General features: G+C 46.0%; 1 protein-coding gene across 1 annotated transcript in view; it reads left to right on the plus strand.

Annotated features, from left to right (window-relative positions):
• The window catches only part of TLL2 (tolloid-like 2), a 104,849-nt gene that overhangs the window by 11,360 nt on the left and 80,615 nt on the right, over positions 1–12,874 (plus strand). The window lies entirely within an intron of this gene.

Here is a 12,874-nt window from a genome sequence, read left to right on the forward strand (position 1 = left end):
GGGGGTGGAGGGGTGGGGGGTTGCTTAGCAGAATAGCAGCAACAAGATCAACAGAAGCTCGGAACACTGAATGCCAGGCTGAGATGTTTGCAGTACATCCCTCAAGGAGTGGAGAGCTGTGGGTGACTCTTGAGTGGAGGACGATTACAATGATGGTGTGTGATGCTTAGGAGCTGCAGAAGCGGGAGCAGCAGGTGTGCTGGGCCTGGGAGCACAAGGCCCAGACTTGGGCTTGGGGTCAGGGATGGAGGAGAAGAGGAGGTGGGCCAGAGGTCAGGGCGGTGTGTGCGGGGATGAGGGGAGCTCCCACACTGAGCCGTGTCCCACCGCCACAGTTGGAATTTGAGTGAGTTCCTCGGGCATGTTCTGTGAGCTCAGGGGCGGCTTGGAGATGGGCAGAAGAGGGAATTTAAAGAAATATAATGATGCAGATAATTTCTATCTACCAGAGCATATTTCAAAGATGTAGAGTGAAAAATTCCAGTAATGCCATGAACTTCCCAGTAGTTCCGTGACCTAGACGTAACTGTTAACATTTTGTTATATATTTTCTCACAAATTCTATGCATGTTTGTAATTTTTTTTAATGTTGTCTGTACTGCTTTGAACCTTTTTGTGTTTCACTTAGTACCGTCAGGCTTCCCATATAACAAAGGTGCTTATGTAAGAAATGTACATCAATTTAAGTGGTTTTGTGCATGATTGTATTGATGCACCCTGATTTATCTCATCAATCCCCTATTGTTGAATGTATGAGGTTTTCCCCTTTTTTCTTTTATAAATAATTAAGCTGGAGTCATCCTTTTTGCTTGATTTTTATATCCCATTTTTATTTTTTATTTTTTTTAATTATTACAAAAGTTTATTTTTACATCATTTTGCACTTTTTTTTTTCCATCTTGATTGTAATCCCCGCGGGTTTCCCATCAACAAATCACCTGTGTGCCATCACCATAGTCTCGTGCATTTCCCTTCCTTCCCCCCCCATTTTTGTTCCCATTCCCCCCCCCAAATGTCTCTGGTATATGGTTGTTCATTATTTTTGTTATTTTCCACCTTGTCCATTATACTCCTGCTATGAGTGAAACCATCCGGTATTTTTCTTTCTCTTTCTCGCTTATCTCACTAAGCATGATCTTTTCCAGCTCCATCCAAGTTGCTGCAAAAGACATGTGTTTCTCTTTTTTGGTTGCTGAGTAATATTCCATTGTGTATATGTACCACATCTTTTTTATCCAGTCATCTACTTTTGGGCATTTGGGCTGCTTCCATGTTTTTCCAATTGTAAATAAAGCAGCAATAAACATGGGGGTACAAGTATCTTTTTCAATCAGTGTTTTTGTGTCTTTTGGGTAGATACCTAGGAGTGTATATCCCATTTTTAAGTGATTTCTTTAGAAAAAAATTCCTAAATGGGGAATCACTGGGTCATATCTGCAGATGCCTTTAGGTCTTCAGATTTTTTTTCTTTAAATAGATTTTCAACTTTTTTTTTTTTTACACCATAGAACTTAAGATTATTATTTTGTATTTTAATTTCCTAAATCTTTGCTGGTTTGATAATAGAAAAAAAATTATATTATTTTCAATTTGTATTTATATTGCTGTGTTTCTTTTTCAAATGGCTTTGACTCTTTGAAACTACATTTTGATGATTTATATTGCTTTTGCTGTGTGTGTTGGCTGTATGTGTGCATTTTCTTATGCTGGTGCTCATTTTCTAATTAGATGCTCATTTTTTACAGTTTTGTAGGAACTTTTAAATGTTAAGGGCCACAACCTTTTATCTGTCACATATGTCAAAAATAATCTTTGGAGAAAAGAGTTTTTAAAAACAGATGGTTTGCTCTGTACCACTGACTTTTTTTGCTGGAGCTGGGGCTGTGTCTTATCAGATAAGATCAGGCTAAACTGATCGTAGCAGACCCAAGTTAATCAGCTGTGTCTGTCAAGGTCCTGCCAGAAAGCTGAAACCCTGTCAGGAATTTGGAAGGTAAATTGAAAATTTAATATAAAGGATTATTAGCTAACAGAAGTGGATTGACTATGAAAGAGGTAAAGAAAACTAAAAAAGAAGAGTAACAGCTACAGGGCATGACTTCTAGTGAGGAAAGACATGTGGGAGAGGACACTGCTCTCACCTCTCCCTGGCTGAGGTTCTGACTCGACAGAAAAGCATGGTGTTGGCTGCCTGGAAGTAGAGAAGTTGTGGGAGACAGAGGGAAAGCCTAATGAGAGCAGGGTATTGCCCACTGGAACACTTGCAAAGCTCTGAAGCCTGGGCACCATTGGGCCCCCTGACACCGCTGACCGCCACTCTGTTCCAGCAAGAAGGAAGAGTCCACCAGAAGTATGGAAAGTCTCTTCTTGAAATTTCCCTCAAGTGTGCTCCGCTGTGTTTACAGGATCCTGCTCCAGTCTCAAAAGCATGACAAAGAAGGGTGGATTAAGAGCTGAGAGGCAATACAGTGCTAATGGGAACATTGGCTTCAACAAACTAGAAGTTTCCTAATGACATCAAAGCCTGGACTCCCTGCAATCTAGGCTGCTAAGGCAGTTGCTCCAGGAAGTCCTCCAGAATCCAGTCTCCTCCCAGCTCACCTTCCACCTTCCCTGGGTTGAGGCCCTTGTTTTACTATTCTTGTGACTGGAGGTGTCCACAGCCACCACTGTCTCCATCTGGAAGGCTTGGAAGAGAAAAGCACAAAGACTGCATGAGAAGACCCCAACGGGGAACCATTTGTCACTTCTGCTTTCGTGTTATAAGCCAGAGCTCAGTCACCTAGCCACAGATTGCTATAAGGGAAATTAGGAAATCTTTCTTCTGAAAAGCCAGAGAAGCAAAGGTTCTGTTATTATGGAAAGAGGAAAAACACATTGGTGGACAATAAGCTATCTCTGCCACAACAGGCTGAATTTGCCAGCCCTTTATGGAGAAAATCTAATCTAAATAGTGATGTTTGTGCTGACCTTTTTGTATCATTTTCAAATGTTAATGAGATTCCCCACAGAATAAGATCTTGGGATAAAACCTTGTAACATGTCAAAAGTGGAAGAAAACCTGGGAATTATTTATTCTGAGTTACTCCTGTCTCTTCTGAGGACCCCAAGGGCTAGGAGGGGCCATAACTTACCCAAGGACTCATGGACGGCTATTGGAAGGTTGGAGGTAGACCAGGCCTCCTGTCCTCTCCACTACTATATATTTCTACTCTCTGCACTGCTCAGGTCTCTAGTGGGCCTTTCTCTTCATAATTAGTCCAACAAAATTGCGCTGGCTAGCTTATGGCTATAGAGGAGATCATGCCACAGTGGAAGTATTGTGGCTTATGAGGTGTGCCTGCTCTTGAAATCAGGCACATAGAGTGCAGAGTTACAGAGCACTTCCAGCTCTTGGCTTTTTAGCATCTGGTTTGCACCTTCTCTGTATACTGTTTTTTTAGGATCTGGTTTGCACCACTTCTCTGAGTGGTGGTTGTGAACTCTGGCTATGGGAACACAGCAGAGCGCGATAGCAGTAGGTCTTGTTCTGCTGGAGTGAAAGTGAAAACCATTACCTTAGACCAAAATAACATTTCTATTTCCCAGTGAGGGCACCAGCTTCCTATTTAGCTATGCAGATAACAAAGATTTTCATAGAGCAGCTGTATGGCAGAGAGGGCGGAGACTAAGTATAAAAGGACAGCTTCTGGCCCTCCCCGGTGGCACAGCAGGTTAAAGTGCAGCACTGAGAAGCTAAAGCCACTTCTGCATGAGTTCGATTCCCGCCTGTCCCGGAGGAGATCACATGGCGCGGCAGACCTCTCCTGACCCGTCCGCTGCTCCCCTCAGCAGTGTACTTCTAAATCTGCCTGTTTTGCTCCCCACTCTGTGTCTCTGGTGGAGCCTCTCACCGCCCCTGAGCCTCTGGCCTGTACCCCAGCTCTGTATGCACAAATAAATAAATCTTAAAAAAAAAAAAAGGACAGCTTCAATCATAGCCCAGGCTTTACATGGGTGGAAGTGTTTTGGGTACGTTTACAGCACTCATTTGTAAATGGCCATGTGTGGCAGCCTCATGCTGCCCCCACCTCCACCGTCTGCCGTAGACGGCTAACTAGCCGTAGATCTTTTTCTGTGGGTTCCAAGACATCCCTTCACTGTGCTCAAAGGAACATCACCAATTTGGAGTTGGAACATGAGATGAAACCTGTGTGACCTGTAAAACTTAAATAGCCTTGTAAAAATTGTCCACCTATATTGATATGGTAGGTAATCCTTTCTTCCTGGGAAATGAGCTGAACAGATATTTCTCAAGCCAAATGAGTCCTGCTTGAACTGCTGGACTGGCACAGCTCTACGGATAAAGATGAAGAGGCAGGGCAGGAGGCTGTATCTGCGGGCAGCAAGGTGGCACCCTGCTGAGGCACCAGCCAGATCCTCTAGGTTCATCAGCAAATAGTATGTGCCCTGAAGGCAGGGCTGCAGGATCCCTTGGGGTGGAGTCAGCTTTCTGAGCCTCTCTGTAGGAAACCCAGCTCTGTGTGGCGCTCTCCTAGGTCCTGACTTTTCATGTAGCGTCCAATGGACTCTCAGGTTCTGCTACATTTCAGGGGTTTCAGGCTTGAAATGGCTTTGAAGAAAAACCTTTAGCTGAACAAGTGCGTAATGGGTTAGGGATGTTGCCAGCATGGTGTAGGACATAAATGCCAAGTAGTTCCCTACTCGTGTTCCATGCCTCCCGGAGAGCTGGCTCTCTGTAGCACTCGGTGGATGGATTTGGAGGCTGTGCCCAGATTCAGTGGACAGGGGGCCCATGGCTTAGGGAGCTCTGGCCTCGGGGCAAGGAAGCGGTGGGCACAGCTTGTGTATCTGTCTCGTATTGTATGGAGTAGGGTCTGCACGCCTGTCTTCTAGATGTGCTATTTTGAACAAGTCCTTAAACATTCACGGACCTGTTTCTTCACATTGAAAACGAGGACCCCACTCAGATGACTCTTAAAACTCCACCTTAGAAAGTTATGACTCAAAGTAGTTTTTAAATTCTTCAATATAAAACGTGCAACACATCTGTTTGAGCCAATTAAAATAGTTCCTTCTCCTCACTCCTCTCTGCCATATGCTTCAGTAACTAAGCTATCTCTCCCCTGTGAGGGCCATGTCGCCAGGCTGGAGCAGCTGGAGACCCCAGAGACAGGAGGCCTCCCATACTAAACAGATCCTACTCTTTAATCTCAACCAAAAGATCCAGGAGGCGTGATTCACATCTTGCCCCATTTCCTCTCCTCTGTCCTCTGTGGGCCTAAACCTCTCCCCTCCTGCTCTGCAAATGCGCCTGAATGCAGAGTCCTGAAATTTAGGTTCATGGTTTCAAAGTTCATGGTCCTGAGAATAAACAAAAAAACTATTGTGGTTGCATAGAGCTGTGGACCCCATTAACACCGCCCCATGAATATTTATAGCGTGGAACTACAAAAGAACATAGAGACCATATTGTACTTCCTAGAACTTTCTTTCCATGGGGTCTTTTCTCTGTGGGTCACTTTAATGTAAGCTTTGCTTATTTAGTTGCACACTTTAAGCCGATTAACTTTTTACTAAAAAAAACCCTCCCTGTTTGTTTGTACATACACTCCCTTGACAAAGATTCACAGAAAACTGCTTTAAACCTGTTAAATCCCTCTGCTGGAAACTTGAAGTGAACTAAATGTGTCTCTGGGTAGGATTTCTCTGTAACCCTCCCTGCTCTGACCCCTCCAGCCACCTCGGCCTGTTTCCTGAGAGGAATTCCAATGGTTTCAGTGCTCCACATTTAGTTTCTCCAATAATCTCAGCTTATCTCTAGGTGACTATCTTCTGGCACATTAGCCAGGTCCTTCCTGAGTGGCTCTTTACGGGGGTGGGAGGGCAGGTTCTGAGTGGCTACCCTGCCCTTCTCTAAAAGCAACTGCAGTGAAATTAAACCTTAGAGCTGGAGGCGCCCCAGAACCTCTCCTGGTCTAGAGACCAGGGGCAGGCTGGGGTGTGACTTTTAAATGTTCATTCCTGGGTCCTGGGCCCTGACCCCAGAGATTGTGATTCCCTAGATCTGGCCTGAGTCCCAGAAATCCTCCCATCAACACTCTCCCGGTGGTTTGTACTGTGCCTTGAGAGACGTGTGCTGGTGCAGCTGTCTCATTGTGTGGGTGAAGGGGCTGTCACCAGGGGGACAGTTACTTGCCCAGCGTCACACACACACACAGCATCCAAGTTCCCTCTTCCCTGGCGCAAACCTTGCCTGAGGTTCCATGGCTCAGTAGGGACCACTTAATACCTCCCTCACCAGACTCAGAGTCTCAGCCCACACCTCCTGCACCGTGTCTTCCAGGTGCCCCCATGAGGAGTCCACCTTTGCCAGTCCAGTAGCTCTCTGAGAACAGCTTTTACCACCGAAAAGGAGATCAGCCTTCACGTTCCACCCCTGTTCTAGAAATTGTGTCCTGTGTCAGGCAGTGAGCAGTTTCAAGCTTGGATCTGAGTTCAGGCCCCATCCTTTCTCATTGATTGCAAACCGGGATTTGTCCTCTGCTTGCCTACCCCTCACTTGTCCCATCAAATGGGGTCAGCGTTCTTGCCCTGCCTTCCCTTGGGGCTTCAGCCAGGAGCATTTGTTCTTTGTGTTCCCTTATGAAAACTAAAGGTTGTAGAACTGAAGGTCTGTGCCAGGCCCTGAGCTGAGTGCTGGGATAGGTGGGAGGGGGATGTGGAGGAGGTTGGGGGCTTGGCAAATTAGGAAGTGCTGGACCAAAATGAGGGACCCTTGTGACCAACTCCACCCCTGGCCCTTATGGCCTCGAACACTGCCTGAACCAGCCTCTCAGTTCCTGTGGCCTCATGTCCTGTCTCATGTTGTTTTTCATCAGCAGTTTGTGTGGCTGGGGCCCGCACTTCAATCCGGTGCCCCTCATCAGGCTCCTTCTGCTCCTGCCCTGATGGTGCACTCCTGTTTTCCACCCCAGGGCCTTTGCACATGCTGTCCCTTAGGCCTGCATGTCCTTTTTCTTGTTATCCTCTTGCCAAACTTTGCCTCCTGCATCATCCTCCCAGTCAGGTGCATCCCCTCTGGGGGGCCTTTCCTGATCCCACCCCACCCCTGCTCTCCAAGGGCTGTTCCTGAGTCAGCAGGATGACGTGGAGGCCTCCTAAGCAAAGATGTGCAGCAGTTAAGTCAGAATTGAGAGGTGGCTTAGAGCAAGCTGCCTGGTCTCTCTGAGCTAAACTTTCCTTGTCTTAACAATTAGTAATGTGACACATATTTTGGAGTCAGTGAGCCTGCCTGTCATAGATGCCTGGGAATTCTCAGTCCTTTATTCTTGCTTGGTTTGGTTTTGAGAGAAGACCAAAGATTTGGAAGAAAGGTGAATTCGCTCTCACTGGTGCTGTGTGAGAACAGGCCCCACCAGTGTCAGATGATGGGCTGGACCTGTGGCCCTGGAGCCTTGCAGTCTGAGGTGCTGTACTCCCCAGAGGGTGGCTGAGTAGTGTAGCTGTCTCCCAAAGGTGTTATTTAGGAAGGGACTTATTGTGAACAGTGATTCCAGGGTTGCCATGTCAGGAAATGCTAAAGTCTTTCTTTCTCTTGTACCACTTGTTAGAATATAAAGGCTCCATGTCTTGCAGCAAAGAAAGCAGTTTAACACAGCATTTGTCATCAAATTCTTAATATGTGGAACTTTGAGAAGAATTGGCTTGGTGGGGGCAGGCTCAGATGGGGTCAAGATGCCTTGTCATGTGAGTCCTGGGGTGAGGGACTTCTCCCTGCAAGATTTCAGTATGATCATCTTCTGCAACTTTGAGGTTTCAGGTGAGAAACAACTTTAGAAACTGTTAGATATTTTACATATATTTATTGCTCTTGTCACACTTGAGGGTTGGAGCTGGCTCTTACCTAGTGATGAGAGCTGATGCTACACACCTCTCCCCAACTTGAAATCAGCCACAATGGGGGTATTTACACCAGGGACATCAGCAAACATTGCAAGTCCAAGCTCTCTCCTTCCTCGGCCAGTGCAGCACTAATTAGGATACTATTAGAAAGCATTTCATTAAAATCAGTTTCCTGAGATTTCCCTGGTGGCACATGGGTTAAAGGGCAGCACTATGAAGCTATCCACAGCTACTGCAGTACGGCATGAGTTCAATCCCTGGCCTGGGGGCTGGCCCACATGGCGCAGCAGACCTCTCCTGACCCGCCCACTGCTCCCTTCAGCAGTGTATTTCAATCTGTTCTTCTCCCCACTCTGTCTGTCATGAATCCTCTCACCACCACCCACCCCCCTACCTCTGGCCTGTTCTCTAGTTCTTGTATGCATAAATAAATAAATCTTAAAAAAAATCAGTCTCCTTTCATATTTTCAAATATATTACCTATTAGCTTTGACTACTTCATAGAGATTTCTGTTTTCTGATTGTATTTCATATCCTGTTCCTGAGAGTTACCAGCCAGAGGTTCACAAAATGCTACCACTTGGTGACAGCCCCCTTGGAGTCCTACTGGGGGCTTGGTGGGGTGAAGCCCAAGACATGAGCAGAGGACATTTTCATGGATGTGCCTTTTAGATGCTTTCTAAGGCCTAGGCACCCAAGTTCTGTGTTTATGAAGCATTGCTTTGCTTGACCTTTTAGTTGAGCTATGACAGACAGAGAGGACCAGAGGAGTGTGACCACAGGGGCGTGTTTGATGGGGCAAAGTCCCTGGTGCCTTGGCTCACTGCTTCCCATACTTTAGGTGCACATGTTATACCTGGGGATCTTGTTCACAGGCAGCTTCTGACACAGCAGAACGGGGTGGGCCTTGTATTTCTACTGAATGGGATGGGCTTTGTATTTCAAACCCTAAGACAGTGTTGATGTTGCTTATGTGATTGGTGGTAGAAGAAGGTCCCTAGGTGAAAGGAATCCTTTGAGAACCTTCTCTCAGGAGGCTGCCATGGGCTGTGTGTTGCCTTTTGGTGAGAGCTCAATAGCTCTGTGTTTTGAATGTATAGAATTAGAAATAATTTGATTTCTAAATATTGTTCAATTCATCAGCTTAATTTCTAAGTTTCCTCTATTTATTTGGAATTTATTTTGGTGTATAGTGTGAGGTTTCAGGCTAAACTGATATTTCCTCCAATGCCTTGCCAATTTATCTCAATATATTTCATTCATTAGTCCTTCTCTTTCCACAAATTTGTGATACATGAATTTCCTTTATTCTAAAGATGCTTCTGGACTCTTCTGTGCTTTAGGGTGATTGTAGTATTGTAACATACCTTGACATCCAGTCTTTTCTAGCCTCTTTGGTACTCTGTTTCTTGACTGCTGTCACGTCAGCCTGCACATGAACCTTCATATCACTTTATCAATAATACAGTTATTAAGATTTTGATCAAAGTATGTCAAACCTGCATGTTAATTTGGAAAAAATGAGCAGTTTAGTAATATAATATGCTTCTCTTTTAAGTTTTTAAATCCAAATTTAAGTATCTAGCAAGTTTTACAACTGCTAAAAGTTAAAAGGGGGCTTTTGCAATTTAAATTCTCATAAGCCAGATTTAAATTTTCAATTCTTATACTGTATGTATACAAGTATATCATGTATTACGTTTGTGTGTGTGTGTGTGTGTGTGTGTGTGTATGTACACACATATATATTATATAGGTTACTTGGATGTATTCACTTCCCTCCTTAACTAGTTCATTTATCTAATTAACAAACCATCTCTCCTTAATCCTTAAATAACTCTTATGAATCAAATAATAAAACTTGTGAATATGGTCAATCTTGGATCCTTTAAAACATTTGCCAATGCCATTCAAAAGCTTGGAAAGATTTCAAGTTAAAGTCACACGTCTAAATATATATCACTTAAATTGTATTTTTTAAATTGAGGTCACAAGACCCAGTAGTTACTCTGAAAATTTAAATTCTTTCCAACTTAACACAAGAATCAATAGTAAGGGCTTGATACTCCTAAATCCACTAATAGTTAGATTTCTAAATTCATTGTATTAAAAGGTAATTCCTAGGATCTTCTCAAATTATTTAAAGCTTATCCTCCTAGTAATTTTTGGGGTTGTCATTTCTGTTAACAGTTTTCTGGATGACAGAGGCTCCTGAGTTCTATTTAGAATTGCATCATTGTGGGCCCCCCCCCATGGGTGGTCTCACAGCTGGGGTCCCCAGATTAAAGTTACATTTTACCCAGCTTTGTCTATTTACTTCCCAGAACCACACGTTCATTTGATCCAGTTTTGCATCTTTTTGCTTTGAACATTTTAAAAGATCTTCTCAGCTAGTTCTATACCTTTTATGCTTGATTAACGACAGAATCATTTTGATATCTCCCTTATATGCTGGGGCCATGGACCTTAGAATGCCATCTGACTACTGGAGGTCACTCATGGTGTTGTCTGATTATATGATCGCAATGACCGCAGTCCACTGATGACCTTCACTCCATATTTGTTGCTGTGAAACAAGTTATTAAACTCAATGGCCCTTGCTTTGTGGGGCTAAGAACACTTGCCTACTTGGGTTCTGTAAAAATCACTTAAGACGATATATATGAGGTCCCACTCGTATCTGAAGAGCATTTGCTATCTTCCTGTTATCACTGACTTGGCGAGTGGGCTCAGAGATGTGCCCAGGCTCCCTCAGCCCTCCTCTTATCCTTCGACATGGAGGTCTTCCTCCCCTCCTCTTTCCTATTTGATGGGAGCCCCCTCCCCCCAGGTCACGCCCTCTTCCTTCCCTTCCTCCTCAGTGGGGCTGTCATGGAAGAATGTATGCTGGAAACAAGACTGTCTACTATCAAAAATTAATGTTTTCTGATATCTGATATCTTTTCAAAAGGACAAAGACATGGTTAATGTCTGGGAAGTACTATGGCCTGTGTTGGACATTGCACTTACACAAGTAGAATCTAGAACACACTGTCCTTTCATGGTTTGTTAATAAATATTTTCTGCATGTATTCTAGATTCCAGCATGGACTCACACACTGCTGTGGGTCCTGGGGATACTGTCATGCACACAGGAGTCAAAACCCTTGTCCACATAAACAGGCCTTCTAATGGCACCTCGGGGCCTTGTTTGATGGTGGCCGCCCAACCAGGGAAGATTTTCAACCCAATTTTTGTGCAAGATACATTTTGCTCTTGTTTGGAGACTGGCCTGGGATTGTCTCTCACAGCATCGACAGCTCATAGCCCATCCTCGTGTCCTGATGTGCTCTTAGCCTATGGATGAAGGGCAGCCATCCTCACAGGGGAACAACCTCTCTTCTCTGTCAAGGTGTAAATGACCCTGGGTGAAGGAGAGCCCAAGGGCAGTCTGCTGTGGCCTCTGGCTTCCTCCAGTGTTCATGCAACTAACACTTCTTGTGTTCACTGTGAGCTGCGTGCTGAGGCCGACACCCCCCTCCCCGAATATTCATTAGCGTCAGTTGTGATGGTGACACAGAGAAGCTCTGTGGAGTGGCAGGTGTCTAGAGGATAGCCTCATTGCTCAGGATGGCTCAGGTGTGGTAGAACCTCCTTCAGGCCTTCTGGACCCACTGCACTCTGGGCCCTTTAGCAGAAGCCAGCAGGAATTATCTTTGAAAGGACGGGAGACATGGGCTCCGGCTGGCTGAGAGGGAAGGCTGTTTCAGAAGCGGGCTCCCTCTGTAACTCCATGATGTGTGAGTTTTGTTTAACTCACAGATGGGGTGCAGATGGAGCCCCATCAGGATGTGAGCTGGCCAGAGGCCTGTGCCATCTCTCCCTGCATGCTTCACTGATTCCCAGTCTGCTGTCAGTGTTGTGTGACCTGACCTGTTACCTCTGGGGAGTCCCAGTGTACCTTCCCTACCTCCCAGCAAACCTGGTTTTCTTTCGTTCTTCACCAGGGCTCTGGCTGAGAGTCTTGAAGGAACTATGTTGGGAAGAGCAAGTTGGGACAGGAGCCCGGCTTCAGACTCTCCACAGTTGCTTCCAGCTTGTTTGGAATGTCAAAAGCCAGCTTTTCCCACCTTGGGACAGGGCCCCTAGATGCATAGACATTGGAGTGCTCCTTTGCAAGTTCACACTAGCGTGGAAGGAGGATGGTCCTGGCCTTGAGTTTGGACTCTGCCAAATTGCTTGCTGCCTGACTGAACAAATTCTGCGGTCTCCTGCCCGGAAGGCTCATGGCTGAGGGATGGGATAGTGACTTCCTGATCCTGGACCTCTGTCCTGGGCTGCCCTTCACCCAGCTTTGAAGCCAGTAGCTGAGCCTGGTATATATAGGACGCTTGCAGGACACAGAGCCGTAATGAGCATCATTCCTGGCTGGTGTCCTCTCATTAGCGGGCAGGCAGCCTTCAGGACAGGGTCTTTGAGGGACCCTCACAGGAAGTATCTTTGGGATCCTGGCACAGGGTCTGTCTAGCAGAAGGGCAGAGTGTGGGATCCACACCCCATGGCAGGGAACCCCCAGGACCAGGGGCTGGGCGAGCAGGCTGGGGTGGGAGGAAGAGGCTAACTGCTTCTGAGATGGTGTAGATTGAGTGGCAGCCATGAGGTCCTGGGGGAGAGCTCCAGGAGGAGGGCCTGTGCCCTCTGGTGGCAGCTGTGGGTAGGGGCAGCCCTGGGCTGGGTGCTGGCGGTCAGTCACCCCTCGGGGGTCATACTGTGAAAACATCTGTTCCTCACCTTTATCACAGGTTGCTGCTGGGGGTCTTTGTGCTGGGGCTACAGCTCTGTGGACCGTCTCGTACTTACCAAGTGGTGTTGGGGCCAGCCCCGGTAGGGGGCAGAACTTGGCATCAGTGGGGCATGGAAATAGACTCTTCCCCCAGGGAAGAACAGCACATACTGTGAACACGTGGATCATCTATCACCTTGTGTGTTT

Source organism: Condylura cristata, unplaced genomic scaffold (genome assembly GCF_000260355.1).
Source record: "Condylura cristata isolate star-nosed mole 26May11 unplaced genomic scaffold, ConCri1.0 scaffold00011, whole genome shotgun sequence".
Taxonomy (NCBI): domain Eukaryota; kingdom Metazoa; phylum Chordata; class Mammalia; order Eulipotyphla; family Talpidae; genus Condylura; species Condylura cristata.